General features: G+C 31.4%; 31 non-coding genes across 31 annotated transcripts; all 31 read left to right on the forward strand.

Moving 5' to 3' along the window:
- The first annotated feature begins 102 nt into the window (after nt 1-102).
- AT1G56900 lies at nt 103-187 on the forward strand. The gene is given in 2 exon segments: nt 103-140; nt 152-187. It is a non-coding gene; the product is annotated as a tRNA-Tyr (tRNA).
- A 659-nt stretch (nt 188-846) lies between these two features.
- On the forward strand, nt 847-928 carry AT1G56910. The gene has a single exon. It is a non-coding gene; the product is annotated as a tRNA-Ser (tRNA).
- A 253-nt stretch (nt 929-1181) lies between these two features.
- On the forward strand, nt 1182-1266 carry AT1G56920. Its single transcript is given in 2 exon segments — nt 1182-1219; nt 1231-1266. It is a non-coding gene; the product is annotated as a tRNA-Tyr (tRNA).
- Nucleotides 1267-1632: 366 nt separating this feature from the next.
- AT1G56930 lies at nt 1633-1717 on the forward strand. The gene is given in 2 exon segments: nt 1633-1670; nt 1682-1717. It is a non-coding gene; the product is annotated as a tRNA-Tyr (tRNA).
- Nucleotides 1718-2375: 658 nt separating this feature from the next.
- On the forward strand, nt 2376-2457 carry AT1G56940. Its single transcript has one exon. It is a non-coding gene; the product is annotated as a tRNA-Ser (tRNA).
- Nucleotides 2458-2705: 248 nt separating this feature from the next.
- On the forward strand, nt 2706-2790 carry AT1G56950. Its single transcript is given in 2 exon segments — nt 2706-2743; nt 2755-2790. It is a non-coding gene; the product is annotated as a tRNA-Tyr (tRNA).
- A 373-nt stretch (nt 2791-3163) lies between these two features.
- On the forward strand, nt 3164-3248 carry AT1G56960. The gene is given in 2 exon segments: nt 3164-3201; nt 3213-3248. It is a non-coding gene; the product is annotated as a tRNA-Tyr (tRNA).
- A 659-nt stretch (nt 3249-3907) lies between these two features.
- On the forward strand, nt 3908-3989 carry AT1G56970. Its single transcript has one exon. It is a non-coding gene; the product is annotated as a tRNA-Ser (tRNA).
- Nucleotides 3990-4237: 248 nt separating this feature from the next.
- AT1G56980 lies at nt 4238-4322 on the forward strand. Its single transcript is given in 2 exon segments — nt 4238-4275; nt 4287-4322. It is a non-coding gene; the product is annotated as a tRNA-Tyr (tRNA).
- A 373-nt stretch (nt 4323-4695) lies between these two features.
- On the forward strand, nt 4696-4780 carry AT1G56990. The gene is given in 2 exon segments: nt 4696-4733; nt 4745-4780. It is a non-coding gene; the product is annotated as a tRNA-Tyr (tRNA).
- Nucleotides 4781-5439: 659 nt separating this feature from the next.
- Nucleotides 5440-5521, forward strand: AT1G57000. Its single transcript has one exon. It is a non-coding gene; the product is annotated as a tRNA-Ser (tRNA).
- Nucleotides 5522-5769: 248 nt separating this feature from the next.
- On the forward strand, nt 5770-5854 carry AT1G57010. The gene is given in 2 exon segments: nt 5770-5807; nt 5819-5854. It is a non-coding gene; the product is annotated as a tRNA-Tyr (tRNA).
- Nucleotides 5855-6227: 373 nt separating this feature from the next.
- AT1G57020 lies at nt 6228-6312 on the forward strand. The gene is given in 2 exon segments: nt 6228-6265; nt 6277-6312. It is a non-coding gene; the product is annotated as a tRNA-Tyr (tRNA).
- A 659-nt stretch (nt 6313-6971) lies between these two features.
- On the forward strand, nt 6972-7053 carry AT1G57030. The gene has a single exon. It is a non-coding gene; the product is annotated as a tRNA-Ser (tRNA).
- A 248-nt stretch (nt 7054-7301) lies between these two features.
- AT1G57040 lies at nt 7302-7386 on the forward strand. Its single transcript is given in 2 exon segments — nt 7302-7339; nt 7351-7386. It is a non-coding gene; the product is annotated as a tRNA-Tyr (tRNA).
- Nucleotides 7387-7759: 373 nt separating this feature from the next.
- On the forward strand, nt 7760-7844 carry AT1G57050. Its single transcript is given in 2 exon segments — nt 7760-7797; nt 7809-7844. It is a non-coding gene; the product is annotated as a tRNA-Tyr (tRNA).
- A 660-nt stretch (nt 7845-8504) lies between these two features.
- AT1G57060 lies at nt 8505-8586 on the forward strand. The gene has a single exon. It is a non-coding gene; the product is annotated as a tRNA-Ser (tRNA).
- A 248-nt stretch (nt 8587-8834) lies between these two features.
- Nucleotides 8835-8919, forward strand: AT1G57070. The gene is given in 2 exon segments: nt 8835-8872; nt 8884-8919. It is a non-coding gene; the product is annotated as a tRNA-Tyr (tRNA).
- A 372-nt stretch (nt 8920-9291) lies between these two features.
- On the forward strand, nt 9292-9376 carry AT1G57080. Its single transcript is given in 2 exon segments — nt 9292-9329; nt 9341-9376. It is a non-coding gene; the product is annotated as a tRNA-Tyr (tRNA).
- Nucleotides 9377-10035: 659 nt separating this feature from the next.
- On the forward strand, nt 10036-10117 carry AT1G57090. The gene has a single exon. It is a non-coding gene; the product is annotated as a tRNA-Ser (tRNA).
- A 248-nt stretch (nt 10118-10365) lies between these two features.
- AT1G57100 lies at nt 10366-10450 on the forward strand. Its single transcript is given in 2 exon segments — nt 10366-10403; nt 10415-10450. It is a non-coding gene; the product is annotated as a tRNA-Tyr (tRNA).
- A 372-nt stretch (nt 10451-10822) lies between these two features.
- Nucleotides 10823-10907, forward strand: AT1G57110. Its single transcript is given in 2 exon segments — nt 10823-10860; nt 10872-10907. It is a non-coding gene; the product is annotated as a tRNA-Tyr (tRNA).
- Nucleotides 10908-11566: 659 nt separating this feature from the next.
- On the forward strand, nt 11567-11648 carry AT1G57120. The gene has a single exon. It is a non-coding gene; the product is annotated as a tRNA-Ser (tRNA).
- Nucleotides 11649-11895: 247 nt separating this feature from the next.
- On the forward strand, nt 11896-11980 carry AT1G57130. Its single transcript is given in 2 exon segments — nt 11896-11933; nt 11945-11980. It is a non-coding gene; the product is annotated as a tRNA-Tyr (tRNA).
- A 373-nt stretch (nt 11981-12353) lies between these two features.
- AT1G57140 lies at nt 12354-12438 on the forward strand. The gene is given in 2 exon segments: nt 12354-12391; nt 12403-12438. It is a non-coding gene; the product is annotated as a tRNA-Tyr (tRNA).
- Nucleotides 12439-13097: 659 nt separating this feature from the next.
- Nucleotides 13098-13179, forward strand: AT1G57150. The gene has a single exon. It is a non-coding gene; the product is annotated as a tRNA-Ser (tRNA).
- A 251-nt stretch (nt 13180-13430) lies between these two features.
- On the forward strand, nt 13431-13515 carry AT1G57160. Its single transcript is given in 2 exon segments — nt 13431-13468; nt 13480-13515. It is a non-coding gene; the product is annotated as a tRNA-Tyr (tRNA).
- Nucleotides 13516-13888: 373 nt separating this feature from the next.
- Nucleotides 13889-13973, forward strand: AT1G57170. Its single transcript is given in 2 exon segments — nt 13889-13926; nt 13938-13973. It is a non-coding gene; the product is annotated as a tRNA-Tyr (tRNA).
- A 473-nt stretch (nt 13974-14446) lies between these two features.
- AT1G57180 lies at nt 14447-14528 on the forward strand. The gene has a single exon. It is a non-coding gene; the product is annotated as a tRNA-Ser (tRNA).
- Nucleotides 14529-14776: 248 nt separating this feature from the next.
- AT1G57190 lies at nt 14777-14861 on the forward strand. Its single transcript is given in 2 exon segments — nt 14777-14814; nt 14826-14861. It is a non-coding gene; the product is annotated as a tRNA-Tyr (tRNA).
- Nucleotides 14862-15233: 372 nt separating this feature from the next.
- AT1G57200 lies at nt 15234-15318 on the forward strand. Its single transcript is given in 2 exon segments — nt 15234-15271; nt 15283-15318. It is a non-coding gene; the product is annotated as a tRNA-Tyr (tRNA).
- The last annotated feature ends 351 nt before the right edge of the window (nt 15319-15669 follow it).

Below are 15669 nucleotides of genomic sequence, written 5' to 3' on the forward strand. Positions count from 1 at the left end.
CAAATTTTTAATAGAGACTCACTATGAGTATGCTAACTTAATACAAATCATTGTGTTCATAGAATATTTAGATCAGTACACATGCATGAAATAGAATACAATCCGACCTTAGCTCAGTTGGTAGAGCGGAGGACTGTAGTAGACGCAGATTATCCTTAGGTCACTGGTTCGAATCCGGTAGGTCGGAATTTGCTCCCACATGAGAGCTTTTTATTTTTCTTTCGTTGTGACATTAAGGTTTTTAAATTTTATAATAAACGGTTATATGGTGGTCGACAATTAAACATACCAAAAAGTTTTGCTCGAATTCTTAAACGATCCGTATGTTTAGCTTTTTTCAATATTGATACGATGAAAAATGATTTAAAAGTGACTAAAAACTATGAGTTTTCTAATTTTCTTTGGTCAAACAAACATTTAGTTTTAGAGTTTTAAAAAGAACAAAAAATGTATGCATAATTATATTCAAATGCTTGTGGGTTGTGCCTATAAGTTGTCAACGTTCATACAAGGGTGGTGAAATACCCTTTCCCACTCTGTTGCACGATTTGTTTGGCTTTATTTTCAAGAATATAAACAATCATAAGCACAATCTCAATATTACATGCATAAATATATCATCAAAGTTGCTCTTTAGAAATAATTTATTTTTTGAATTGAGAAAATTTTATAAAAATTCAAAAAAATCAAGACAGCCAAATAGGTTTATGGTTCTAATTTTTTTATTTTGTTCATAAACTGCATCATCCTTGGAATCTTCTACTTCTCACTCATGATCAAAATTTAGGATAGAGAATGGTATACGGTTTAGTCTATTTTGAAATAAAAGTTTAGTTTACAGAAAAGGTGGACGTGCCGGAGTGGTTATCGGGCATGACTAGAAATCATGTGGGTTTTGCCCGCGCAGGTTCGAATCCTGCCGTTCACGTTTTTATTTTGAGTGTTGGTAAGTTCTTATAATTACTTATTGTGTTTTATGGATCGTCTTTGAATTTGAACGGTTTTCCATCATGTTACCGTTTTCAGTAAAATTTAGTATTGATAAAAAACCTCTAAAAAAAACAAGATAGCATGAAAGATATGAAGTCAACTTTCTTTCTACTCCTCTTCTTGATAAGTTTAAATTTGATTAAAAAGCTCTTCTTGAATCATCAACATGCATAAAGTGTTATAATACAAAACCGACCTTAGCTCAGTTGGTAGAGCGGAGGACTGTAGTTGACGCAGATTATCCTTAGGTCACTGGTTCGAATCCGGTAGGTCGGATCATAAAAGTTTAAAGTTTTTTTTAGTTCATTTCGTTTCAAAGTGATTAGAGAAGAGTATAACTACAAACTCGTTTTTCTATGAGAATTTGTTTTAGAGAATTGCATAGCTACTGACTGTATTATCAGAAAAGAGTGGGAACTCTCGAAGTAATTTTCACTGTATTTTAAACCGTTCAAGGGTAAACCCTCATTTTCTTATATTTACGAGATTTATGCAAGTATTTTTCTAATATAATGTTTTTATAAATTCAAACTTTGTTTTCAAACTTTTAATAGAGAATCACTATGAGTATGCTAACTTAATACAAATCATTGTGTTCATAGAATATTTAGATCAGTACACATGCATGAAATAGAATACAATCCGACCTTAGCTCAGTTGGTAGAGCGGAGGACTGTAGTAGACGTAGATTATCCTTAGGTCACTGGTTCGAATCCGGTAGGTCGGAATTTGCTCCCACAGGAGAGCTTTTTATTTTTCTTTTGTTGTGACATTAAAGTTTTTAAAATTTTATAATAAACGGTTATATGGTGGTCGACAATTAAACATACCAAAAAGTTTAGCTCGAATTCTTCAACGATCCGTATGTTTATCTTTTTCAATATTGATACGATGAAAAATGATTTAAAAGTGACTAAAAACTATGAGTTTTCTAATTTTCTTTGGTCAAACAAACATTTAGTTTTAGAGTTTTAAAAATACAAAAAATGTATGCATAGTTATATTCAAATGCTTGTGGGTTGTGCCTATAAGTTGTCAACGTTCATACAAGGGTAGTGAAATACCCTTTCCCACTCTGTTGCACGATTTGTTTGGCTTTATTTTCAAGAATATAAACAATCATAAGCACAATCTCAATATTACATGCATAAATATATCATCAAAGTTGCTCTTTAGAAATAATTTATTTTTTGAATTGAGAAAATTTTATAAAAATTCAAAAAAATCAAGACAGCCAAATAGGTTTATGGTTCTAATTTTTTTATTTTGTTCATAAACTGCATCATCCTTGGAATCTTCTACTTCTCACTCATGATCAAAATTTAGGATAGAGAATGGTATACGGTTTAGTCTATTTTGAAATAAAAGTTTAGTTTAGAGAAAAAGTGGACGTGCCGGAGTGGTTATCGGGCATAACTAGAAATCATGTGGGCTTTGCCCGCGCAGGTTCGAATCCTGCCGTTCACGTTTTTATTTTGAGTGTTGGTTAGTTCTTAAAATTACTTAATGTGTTTTATGTATCGTCTTTGAATTTGAACAGTTTTCCATCATGTTACCGTTTTCAGTAAACTTTAGTATTGATAAAAAACCTTAAAAAAACAAGATAGCATGAAAGATATGAAGTCAACTTTCTTTCTACTCCTCTTCATAAGTTTAAATTTGATTAAAAAGCTTCTCTTGAATCATCAACATGCATAAAGTGTTATAATACAAAACCGACCTTAGCTCAGTTGGTAGAGCGGAGGACTGTAGTTGACGCAGATAATCCTTAGGTCACTGGTTCGAATCCGGTAGGTCGGATCATTAAAATTGAAAGTTTTTTTTTTCCATTTCGTTTCAAAGTGCTTAGACAAGAGTATAACTACAAACTCTTTTTCTATGAGAAATTGGTTTAAGAGAATTGCATAGCTATTGATCGTATTATCAGAAATGAGTGGGAAATCTCTAAGTAATTTTCACTGTAATTTAAACCGTTTAAGGGTAAACCCTCATTTTCGTATATTTACGAGATTTAGGCAAGATATTAAGTGTTTTTCTAATATAATGTTTTTATAAATTCAAACTTTGTTTACAAATTTGTAATAGAGACTCACTATGAGTATGCTAACTTAATACAAATCATTTTGCTGATAGAATATTTAGATCAGTACACATGCATGAAATAGAATACAATCCGACCTTAGCTCAGTTGGTAGAGCGGAGGACTGTAGTAGACGCAGATTATCCTTAGGTCACTGGTTCGAATCCGGTAGGTCGGAATTTGCTCCCACATGAGAGCTTTTTATTTTTCTTTCGTTGTGACATTAAGGTTTTTAAATTTTATAATAAACGGTTATATGGTGGTCGACAATTAAACATACCGAAAAGTTTTGCTCGAATTCTTAAACGATCCGTATGTTTAGCTTTTTTCAATATTGATACGATGAAAAATGATTTAAAAGTGACTAAAAACTATGAGTTTTCTAATTTTCTTTGGTCAAACAAAAATTTAGTTTTAGAGTTTTAAAAAGAACAAAAAATGTATGCATAATTATATTCAAATGCTTGTGGGTTGTGCCTATAAGTTGTCAACGTTCATACAAGGGTGGTGAAATACCTTTTCCAACTTTGTTGCCCGATTTGTTTGGCTTTATTTTCAAGAATATAAACAATCATAGCACACTCTCAATATTACATGCATAAATATATCATCAAAGTTGCTCTTTAGAAATAATTTATTTTTTGAATTGAGAAAATATTATAAAAATTCAAAAAAATCAAGACAGCCAAATAGGTTTATGGTTCTAATCTTTTTTATTGTGTTCATAAACTATTTCATCCTTGGAATCTTCTACTTCTCACTCATGATCAAAATTTAGGATAGAGAATGGTATACAGTTTAGTCTATTTTGAAATAAAAGTTTAGTTTAGAGAAAAAGTGGACGTGCCGGAGTGGTTATCGGGCATGACTAGAAATCATGTGGGCTTTGCCCGCGCAGGTTCGAATCCTGCCGTTCACGTTTTTATTTTGAGTGTTGGTAAGTTCTTAAAATTACTTATTGTGTTTTATGTATCGTCTTTGAATTTGAACAGTTTTCCATCATGTTACCGTTTTCAGTAAACTTTAGTATTGATAAAAAACCTTAAAAAAACAAGATAGCATGAAAGATATGAAGTCAACTTTCTTTCTACTCCTCTTCATAAGTTTAAATTTGATTAAAAAGCTTCTCTTGAATCATCAACATGCATAAAGTGTTATAATACAAAACCGACCTTAGCTCAGTTGGTAGAGCGGAGGACTGTAGTTGACGCAGATAATCCTTAGGTCACTGGTTCGAATCCGGTAGGTCGGATCATTAAAATTGAAAGTTTTTTTTTTCCATTTCGTTTCAAAGTGCTTAGACAAGAGTATAACTACAAACTCTTTTTCTATAAGAAATTGGTTTAAGAGAATTGCATAGCTATTGATCGTATTATCAGAAATGAGTGGGAAATCTCTAAGTAATTTTCACTGTAATTTAAACCGTTTAAGGGTAAACCCTCATTTTCGTATATTTACGAGATTTAGGCAAGATATTAAGTGTTTTTCTAATATAATGTTTTTATAAATTCAAACTTTGTTTACAAATTTGTAATAGAGACTCACTATGAGTATGCTAACTTAATACAAATCATTTTGCTGATAGAATATTTAGATCAGTACACATGCATGAAATAGAATACAATCCGACCTTAGCTCAGTTGGTAGAGCGGAGGACTGTAGTAGACGCAGATTATCCTTAGGTCACTGGTTCGAATCTGGTAGGTTTGAATTTGCTCCCACATGAGAGCTTTTTATTTTTCTTTCGTTGTGACATTAAGGTTTTTAAATTTTATAATAAACGGTTATATGGTGGTCGACAATTAAACATACCGAAAAGTTTTGCTCGAATTCTTAAACGATCCGTATGTTTAGCTTTTTTCAATATTGATACGATGAAAAATGATTTAAAAGTGACTAAAAACTATGAGTTTTCTAATTTTCTTTGGTCAAACAAACATTTAGTTTTAGAGTTTTAAAAAGAACAAAGAATGTATGCATAATTATATTCAAATGCTTGTGGGTTGTGCCTATAAGTTGTCAACGTTCATACAAGGGTAGTGAAATACCTTTTCCCACTCTGTTGCACGATTTGTTTGGCTTTATTTTCAAGAATATAAACAATCATAGCACAATCTCAATATTACATGCATAAATATATCATCAAAGTTGCTCTTTAGAAATAATTTATTTTTTGAATTGAGAAAATATTATAAAAATTCTAAAAAATCAAGACAGCCAAATAGGTTTATGGTTCTAATCTTTTTTATTGTGTTCATAAACTATTTTATCCTTGGAATCTTCTACTTCTCACTCATGATCAAAATTTAGGATAGAGAATGGTATACGGTTTAGTCTATTTTGAAATAAAAGTTTAGTTTAGAGAAAAAGTGGACGTGCCGGAGTGGTTATCGGGCATGACTAGAAATCATGTGGGCTTTGCCCGCGCAGGTTCGAATCCTGCCGTTCACGTTTTTATTTTGAGTGTTGGTAAGTTCTTAAAATTACTTATTGTGTTTTATGTATCGTCTTTGAATTTGAACAGTTTTCCATCATGTTACCGTTTTCAGTAAACTTTAGTATTGATAAAAAACCTTAAAAAAACAAGATAGCATGAAAGATATGAAGTCAACTTTCTTTCTACTCCTCTTCATAAGTTTAAATTTGATTAAAAAGCTTCCCTTGAATCATCAACATGCTTAAAGTGTTATAATACAAAACCGACCTTAGCTCAGTTGGTAGAGCGGAGGACTGTAGTTGACGCAGATAATCCTTAGGTCACTGGTTCGAATCCGGTAGGTCGGATCATTAAAATTGAAAGTTTTTTTTTTCCATTTCGTTTCAAAGTGCTTAGACAAGAGTATAACTACAAACTTTTTTTCTATGAAAAATTGGTTTAAGAGAATTGCATAGCTATTGATCGTATTATCAGAAATGAGTGGGAAATCTCTAAGTAATTTTCACTGTAATTTAAACCGTTTAAGGGTAAACCCTCATTTTCGTATATTTACGAGATTTAGGCAAGATATTAAGTGTTTTTCTAATATAATGTTTTTATAAATTCAAACTTTGTTTACAAATTTGTAATAGAGACTCACTATGAGTATGCTAACTTAATACAAATCATTTTGCTGATAGAATATTTAGATCAGTACACATGCATGAAATAGAATACAATCCGACCTTAGCTCAGTTGGTAGAGCGGAGGACTGTAGTAGACGCAGATTATCCTTAGGTCACTGGTTCGAATCCGGTAGGTCGGAATTTGCTCCCACATGAGAGCTTTTTATTTTTCTTTCGTTGTGACATTAAGGTTTTTAAATTTTATAATAAACGGTTATATGGTGGTCGACAATTAAACATACCGAAAAGTTTTGCTCGAATTCTTAAACGATCCGTATGTTTAGCTTTTTTCAATATTGATACGATGAAAAATGATTTAAAAGTGACTAAAAACTATGAGTTTTCTAATTTTCTTTGGTCAAACAAACATTTAGTTTTAGAGTTTTAAAAAGAACAAAGAATGTATGCATAATTATATTCAAATGCTTGTGGGTTGTGCCTATAAGTTGTCAACGTTCATACAAGGGTGGTGAAATACCTTTTCCAACTTTGTTGCACGATTTGTTTGGCTTTATTTTCAAGAATATAAACAATCATCGCACACTCTCAATATTACATGCATAAATATATCATCAAAGTTGCTCTTTAGAAATAATTTATTTTTTGAATTGAGAAAATATTATAAAAATTCAAAAAAATCAAGACAGCCAAATAGGTTTATGGTTCTAATCTTTTTTATTGTGTTCATAAACTATTTCATCCTTGGAATCTTCTACTTCTTACTCATGATCAAAATTTAGGATAGAGAATGGTATACGGTTTAGTCTATTTTGAAATAAAAGTTTAGTTTAGAGAAAAAGTGGACGTGCCGGAGTGGTTATCGGGCATGACTAGAAATCATGTGGGCTTTGCCCGCGCAGGTTCGAATCCTGCCGTTCACGTTTTTATTTTGAGTGTTGGTAAGTTCTTAAAATTACTTATTGTGTTTTATGTATCGTCTTTGAATTTGAACAGTTTTCCATCATGTTACCGTTTTCAGTAAACTTTAGTATTGATAAAAAACCTTAAAAAAACAAGATAGCATGAAAGATATGAAGTCAACTTTCTTTCTACTCCTCTTCATAAGTTTAAATTTGATTAAAAAGCTTCTCTTGAATCATCAACATGCTTAAAGTGTTATAATACAAAACCGACCTTAGCTCAGTTGGTAGAGCGGAGGACTGTAGTTGACGCAGATAATCCTTAGGTCACTGGTTCGAATCCGGTAGGTCGGATCATTAAAATTGAAATTTTTTTTTTCCATTTCGTTTCAAAGTGCTTAGACAAGAGTATAACTACAAACTCGTTTTTCTATGAAAAATTGGTTTAAGAGAATTGCATAGCTATTGATCGTATTATCATAAATGAGTGGGAAATCTCTAAGTAATTTTCACTGTAATTTAAACCGTTTAAGGGTAAACCCTCATTTTCGTATATTTACGAGATTTAGGCAAGATATTAAGTGTTTTTCTAATATAATGTTTTTATAAATTCAAACTTTGTTTACAAATTTGTAATACAGACTCACTATGAGTATGCTAACTTAATACAAATCATTTTGCTGATAGAATATTTAGATCAGTACACATGCATGAAATAGAATACAATCCGACCTTAGCTCAGTTGGTAGAGCGGAGGACTGTAGTAGACGCAGATTATCCTTAGGTCACTGGTTCGAATCCGGTAGGTCGGAATTTGCTCCCACATGAGAGCTTTTTATTTTTCTTTCGATGTGACATTAAGGTTTTTAAATTTTATAATAAACGGTTATATGGTGGTCGACAATTAAACATACCGAAAAGTTTTGCTCGAATTCTTAAACGATCCGTATGTTTAGCTTTTTTCAATATTGATACGATGAAAAATGATTTAAAAGTGACTAAAAACTATGAGTTTTCTAATTTTCTTTGGTCAAACAAACATTTAGTTTTAGAGTTTTAAAAAGAACAAAAAATGTATGCATAATTATATTCAAATGCTTGTGGGTTGTGCCTATAAGTTGTCAACGTTCATACAAGGGTAGTGAAATACCTTTTCCCACTCTGTTGCATGAATTTGTTTGGCTTTATTTTCAAGAATATAAACAATCATAGCACAATCTCAATATTACATGCATAAATATACCATCAAAGTTGCTCTTTAGAAATAATTTATTTTTTGAATTGAGAAAATATTATAAAAATTCAAAAAAATCAAGACAGCCAAATAGGTTTATGGTTCTAATCTTTTTTATTGTGTTCATAAACTATTTCATCCTTGGAATCTTCTACTTCTCACTCATGATCAAAATTTAGGATAGAGAATGGTATACGGTTTAGTCTATTTTGAAATAAAAGTTTAGTTTAGAGAAAAAGTGGACGTGCCGGAGTGGTTATCGGGCATGACTAGAAATCATGTGGGCTTTGCCCGCGCAGGTTCGAATCCTGCCGTTCACGTTTTTATTTTGAGTGTTGGTAAGTTCTTAAAATTACTTATTGTGTTTTATGTATCGTCTTTGAATTTGAACAGTTTTCCATCATGTTACCGTTTTCAGTAAACTTTAGTATTGATAAAAAACCTTAAAAAAACAAGATAGCATGAAAGATATGAAGTCAACTTTCTTTCTACTCCTCTTCATAAGTTTAAATTTGATTAAAAAGCTTCTCTTGAATCATCAACATGCTTAAAGTGTTATAATACAAAACCGACCTTAGCTCAGTTGGTAGAGCGGAGGACTGTAGTTGACGCAGATAATCCTTAGGTCACTGGTTCGAATCCGGTAGGTCGGATCATTAAAATTGAAATTTTTTTTTTCCATTTCGTTTCAAAGTGCTTAGACAAGAGTATAACTACAAACTTTTTTTCTATGAAAAATTGGTTTAAGAGAATTGCATAGCTATTGATCGTATTATCATAAATGAGTGGGAAATCTCTAAGTAATTTTCACTGTAATTTAAACCGTTTAAGGGTAAACCCTCATTTTCGTATATTTACGAGATTTAGGCAAGATATTAAGTGTTTTTCTAATATAATGTTTTTATAAATTCAAACTTTGTTTACAAATTTGTAATACAGACTCACTATGAGTATGCTAACTTAATACAAATCATTTTGCTGATAGAATATTTAGATCAGTACACATGCATGAAATAGAATACAATCCGACCTTAGCTCAGTTGGTAGAGCGGAGGACTGTAGTAGACGCAGATTATCCTTAGGTCACTGGTTCGAATCCGGTAGGTCGGAATTTGCTCCCACATGAGAGCTTTTTATTTTTCTTTCGATGTGACATTAAGGTTTTTAAATTTTATAATAAACGGTTATATGGTGGTCGACAATTAAACATACCGAAAAGTTTTGCTCGAATTCTTAAACGATCCGTATGTTTAGCTTTTTTCAATATTGATACGATGAAAAATGATTTAAAAGTGACTAAAAACTATGAGTTTTCTAATTTTCTTTGGTCAAACAAACATTTAGTTTTAGAGTTTTAAAAAGAACAAAAAATGTATGCATAATTATATTCAAATGCTTGTGGGTTGTGCCTATAAGTTGTCAACGTTCATACAAGGGTAGTGAAATACCTTTTCCCACTCTGTTGCATGATTTGTTTGGCTTTATTTTCAAGAATATAAACAATCATAGCACAATCTCAATATTACATGCATAAATATACCATCAAAGTTGCTCTTTAGAAATAATTTATTTTTTGAATTGAGAAAATATTATAAAAATTCAAAAAAATCAAGACAGCCAAATAGGTTTATGGTTCTAATCTTTTTTATTGTGTTCATAAACTATTTCATCCTTGGAATCTTCTACTTCTCACTCATGATCAAAATTTAGGATAGAGAATGGTATACGGTTTAGTCTATTTTGAAATAAAAGTTTAGTTTAGAGAAAAAGTGGACGTGCCGGAGTGGTTATCGGGCATGACTAGAAATCATGTGGGCTTTGCCCGCGCAGGTTCGAATCCTGCCGTTCACGTTTTTATTTTGAGTGTTGGTAAGTTCTTAAAATTACTTATTGTGTTTTATGTATCGTCTTTGAATTTGAACAGTTTTCCATCATGTTACCGTTTTCAGTAAACTTTAGTATTGATAAAAAACCTTAAAAAAACAAGATAGCATGAAAGATATGAAGTCAACTTTCTTTCTACTCCTCTTCATAAGTTTAAATTTGATTAAAAAGCTTCTCTTGAATCATCAACATGCTTAAAGTGTTATAATACAAAACCGACCTTAGCTCAGTTGGTAGAGCGGAGGACTGTAGTTGACGCAGATAATCCTTAGGTCACTGGTTCGAATCCGGTAGGTCGGATCATTAAAATTGAAATTTTTTTTTTCCATTTCGTTTCAAAGTGCTTAGACAAGAGTATAACTACAAACTTTTTTTCTATGAAAAATTGGTTTAAGAGAATTGCATAGCTATTGATCGTATTATCATAAATGAGTGGGAAATCTCTAAGTAATTTTCACTGTAATTTAAACCGTTTAAGGGTAAACCCTCATTTTCGTATATTTACGAGATTTAGGCAAGATATTAAGTGTTTTTCTAATATAATGTTTTTATAAATTCAAACTTTGTTTACAAATTTGTAATACAGACTCACTATGAGTATGCTAACTTAATACAAATCATTTTGCTGATAGAATATTTAGATCAGTACACATGCATGAAATAGAATACAATCCGACCTTAGCTCAGTTGGTAGAGCGGAGGACTGTAGTAGACGCAGATTATCCTTAGGTCACTGGTTCGAATCCGGTAGGTCGGAATTTGCTCCCACATGAGAGCTTTTTATTTTTCTTTCGATGTGACATTAAGGTTTTTAAATTTTATAATAAACGGTTATATGGTGGTCGACAATTAAACATACCGAAAAGTTTTGCTCGAATTCTTAAACGATCCGTATGTTTAGCTTTTTTCAATATTGATACGATGAAAAATGATTTAAAAGTGACTAAAAACTATGAGTTTTCTAATTTTCTTTGGTCAAACAAACATTTAGTTTTAGAGTTTTAAAAAGAACAAAAAATGTATGCATAATTATATTCAAATGCTTGTGGGTTGTGCCTATAAGTTGTCAACGTTCATACAAGGGTAGTGAAATACCTTTTCCCACTCTGTTGCATGATTTGTTTGGCTTTATTTTCAAGAATATAAACAATCATAGCACAATCTCAATATTACATGCATAAATATACCATCAAAGTTGCTCTTTAGAAATAATTTATTTTTTGAATTGAGAAAATATTATAAAAATTCAAAAAAATCAAGACAGCCAAATAGGTTTATGGTTCTAATCTTTTTTATTGTGTTCATAAACTATTTCATCCTTGGAATCTTCTACTTCTCACTCATGATCAAAATTTAGGATAGAGAATGGTATACGGTTTAGTCTATTTTGAAATAAAAGTTTAGTTTAGAGAAAAAGTGGACGTGCCGGAGTGGTTATCGGGCATGACTAGAAATCATGTGGGCTTTGCCCGCGCAGGTTCGAATCCTGCCGTTCACGTTTTTATTTTGAGTGTTGGTAAGTTCTTAAAATTACTTATTGTGTTTTATGTATCGTCTTTGAATTTGAACAGTTTTCCATCATGTTACCGTTTTCAGTAAACTTTAGTATTGATAAAAAACCTTAAAAAAACAAGATAGCATGAAAGATATGAAGTCAACTTTCTTTCTACTCCTCTTCATAAGTTTAAATTTGATTAAAAAGCTTCTCTTGAATCATCAACATGCATAAAGTGTTATAATACAAACCGACCTTAGCTCAGTTGGTAGAGCGGAGGACTGTAGTTGACGCAGATAATCCTTAGGTCACTGGTTCGAATCCGGTAGGTCGGATCATTAAAATTGAAAGTTTTTTTTTTCCATTTCGTTTCAAAGTGCTTAGACAAGAGTATAACTACAAACTCTTTTTCTATGAGAAATTGGTTTAAGAGAATTGCATAGCTATTGATTGTATTATCAGAAATGAGTGGGAAATCTCTAAGTAATTTTCACTGTAATTTAAACCGTTTAAGGGTAAACCCTCATTTTCGTATATTTACGAGATTTAGGCAAGATATTAAGTGTTTTTCTAATATAATGTTTTTATAAATTCAAACTTTGTTTACAAATTTGTAATAGAGACTCACTATGAGTATGCTAACTTAATACAAATCATTTTGCTGATAGAATATTTAGATCAGTACACATGCATGAAATAGAATACAATCCGACCTTAGCTCAGTTGGTAGAGCGGAGGACTGTAGTAGACGCAGATTATCCTTAGGTCACTGGTTCGAATCCGGTAGGTCGGAATTTGCTCCCACATGAGAGCTTTTTATTTTTCTTTCGTTGTGACATTAAGATTTTTAAATTTTATAATAAACGGTTATATGGTGGTCGACAATTAAACATACCGAAAAGTTTTGCTCGAATTTTTAAACGATCCGTATGTTTAGCTTTTTTCAATATTGATACGATGAAAAATGATTTAAAAGTGACTAAAAACTATGAGTTTTCTAATTTTCTTTGGTCAAACAAACATTTAGTTTTAGAGTTTTAAAAAGAACAAAAAATGTATGCATAATTATATTCAAATGCTTGTGGGTTGTGCCTATAAGTTGTCAACGTTCATACGAGGGTGGTGAAATACCTTTTCCAACTTTGTTGCACGATTTGTTTGGCTTTATTTTCAAGAATATAAACAATCATAGCACACTCTCAATATTACATGCATAAATATATCATCAAAGTTGCTCTTTAGAAATAATTTATTTTTTGAATTGAGAAAATATTATAAAAATTCAAAAAAATCAAGACAGCCAAATAGGTTTATGGTTCTGATCTTTTTTATTGTGTTCATAAACTATTTCATCCTTGGAATCTTCTACTTCTCACTCATGATCAAAATTTAGGATAGAGAATGGTATACGGTTTAGTCTATTTTGAAATAAAAGTTTAGTTTAGAGAAAAAGTGGAAGTGCCGGAGTGGTTATCGGGAATGACTAGAAATCATGGGGGCTTTGCCCGCGCAGGTTTGAATCTTGCCGTTTACGTTTTTATTTTGAGTGTTGGTAAGTTTTTAAAATAACTTATTGTGTTTTATGGATCGTTTTTCAATTTGAACGGTTTTCCATCATGTTACCGTTTTCAGTAAAATTTAGTATTGATAAAAAACTTTTAAAAAACAAGACAGCATGAAAGATATGAAGTCAACTTTTTTTCTATTCCTCTTCTTGATAAGTTTAAATTTGATTAAAAAGCTTTTTTTGAATCATCAACATGCATAAAGTGTTATAATACAAAACCGACCTTAGCTCAGTTGGTAGAGCGGAGGACTGTAGTTGACGCAGATAATCCTTAGGTCATTGGTTCGAATCCGGTAGGTCGGATCATAAAAGTTTAAAGATTTTTTTTTTCATTTCGTTTCAAAGAGTTTAGAGAAGAGTATAACTACAAACTCGTTTTTCTATGAGAAATTGTTTAAGAGAATTGCATAGCTATTGACTGTATTATCAGAAATGAGTGGGAAATCTCGAAGGAATTTTCACTGTATTTTAAACCGTTCAAGAGTAAACCCTCATTTTCGTATATTTACGAGATTTAGGCAAGATATTATGAGTTTTTCTAATATAATGTTTTTATAAATTCAAACTTTGTTTTCAAATTTTTAATAGAGACTCACTATGAGTATGCTAACTTAATACAAATCATTGTGCTGATAGAATATTTTGATCAGTACACATGCATGAAATAGAATACAATCCGACTTTAGCTCAGTTGGTAGAGCGGAGGACAGTAGAAGACGCAGATTATCCTTAGGTCACTGGTTCGAATCCGGTAGGTCGGAATTTGCTCCCACATGAGAGCTTTTTATTTTTCTTTTGTTGTAACATTAAGGTGTTTGAATTTTATAATAAACGGTTATATGCATAATTATATTCAAATGCTTGTGGGTTGTGCCTATAAGTTGTCAACGTTCATACAAGGGTAGTGAAATACCTTTTGGGACTCTGTTGCATGATTTGTTTGGCTTTATTTTCAAGAATATAAACAATCATAGCACAATCTCAATATTACATGCATAAATATATCATCAAAGTTGCTCTTTAGAAATAATTTATTTTTTGAATTGAGAAAATATTATAAAAATTTTAAAAAATCAAGACAGCCAAATAGGTTTATGGTTCTAATCTTTTTTATTGTGTTCATAAACTATTTCATCCTTGGAATCTTCTACTTCTCACTCATGATCAAAATTTAGGATAGAGAATGGTATATGGTTTAGTCTATTTTGAAATAAAAGTTTAGTTTAGAGAAAAAGTGGACGTGCCGGAGTGGTTATCGGGCATGACTAGAAATCATGTGGGCTTTGCCCGCGCAGGTTCGAATCCTGCCGTTCACGTTTTTATTTTGAGTGTTGGTAAGTTTTTAAAATTACTTATTGTGTTTTATGTATCGTCTTTGAATTTGAACAGTTTTCCATCATGTTACCGTTTTCAGTAAACTTTAGTATTGATAAAAAACCTTAAAAAAACAAGATAGCATGAAAGATATGAAGTCAACTTTCTTTCTACTCCTCTTCAAAAGTTTAAATTTGATTAAAAAGCTTCTCTTGAATCATCAACATGCATAAAGTGTTATAATACAAAACCGACCTTAGCTCAGTTGGTAGAGCGGAGGACTGTAGTTGACGCAGATAATCCTTAGGTCACTGGTTCGAATTCGGTAGGTCGGATCATTAAAATTGAAAGTTGTTTTTTCCATTTCGTTTCAAAGTGCTTAGACAAGAGTATAACTACAAACTCTTTTTCTATGAGAAATTGGTTTAAGAGAATTGCATAGCTATTGATCGTATTATCAGAAATGAGTGGGAAATCTCTAAGTAATTTTCACTGTAATTTAAACCGTTTAAGGGTAAACTCTCATTTTCGTATATTTACGAGATTTAGGCAAGATATTAAGTGTTTTTCTAATATAATGTTTTTATAAATTCAAACTTTGTTTACAAATTTGTAATAGAGACTCACTATGAGTATGCTAACTTAATACAAATCATTTTGCTGATAGAATATTTAGATCAGTACACATGCATGAAATATAATACAATCCGACCTTAGCTCAGTTGGTAGAGCGGAGGACTGTAGTAGACGCAGATTATCCTTAGGTCACTGGTTCGAATCCGGTAGGTCGGAATTTGCTCCCACATGAGAGCTTTTTATTTTTCTTTTGTTGTGACATTAAGGTTTTTAAATTTTATAATAAACGGTTATATGGTGGTCGACAATTAAACATACCGAAAAGTTTTGCTCGAATTCTTAAACGATCCGTATGTTTAGCTTTTTTCAATATTGATACGATGAAAAATGATTTAAAAGTGACTAAAAACTATGAGTTTTCTAATTTTCTTTGGTCAAACAAACATTTAGTTTTAGAGTTTTAAAAAGAACAAAAAATGTATGCATAATTATATTCAAATGCTTGTGGGTTGTGCCTATAAGTTGTCAACGTTCATACGAGGGTGGTGAAATACCTTTTCCAACTTT

This window comes from Arabidopsis thaliana (genome assembly GCF_000001735.4).
Source record: "Arabidopsis thaliana chromosome 1 sequence".
Classification (NCBI taxonomy): Eukaryota; Viridiplantae; Streptophyta; class Magnoliopsida; order Brassicales; family Brassicaceae; genus Arabidopsis; species Arabidopsis thaliana.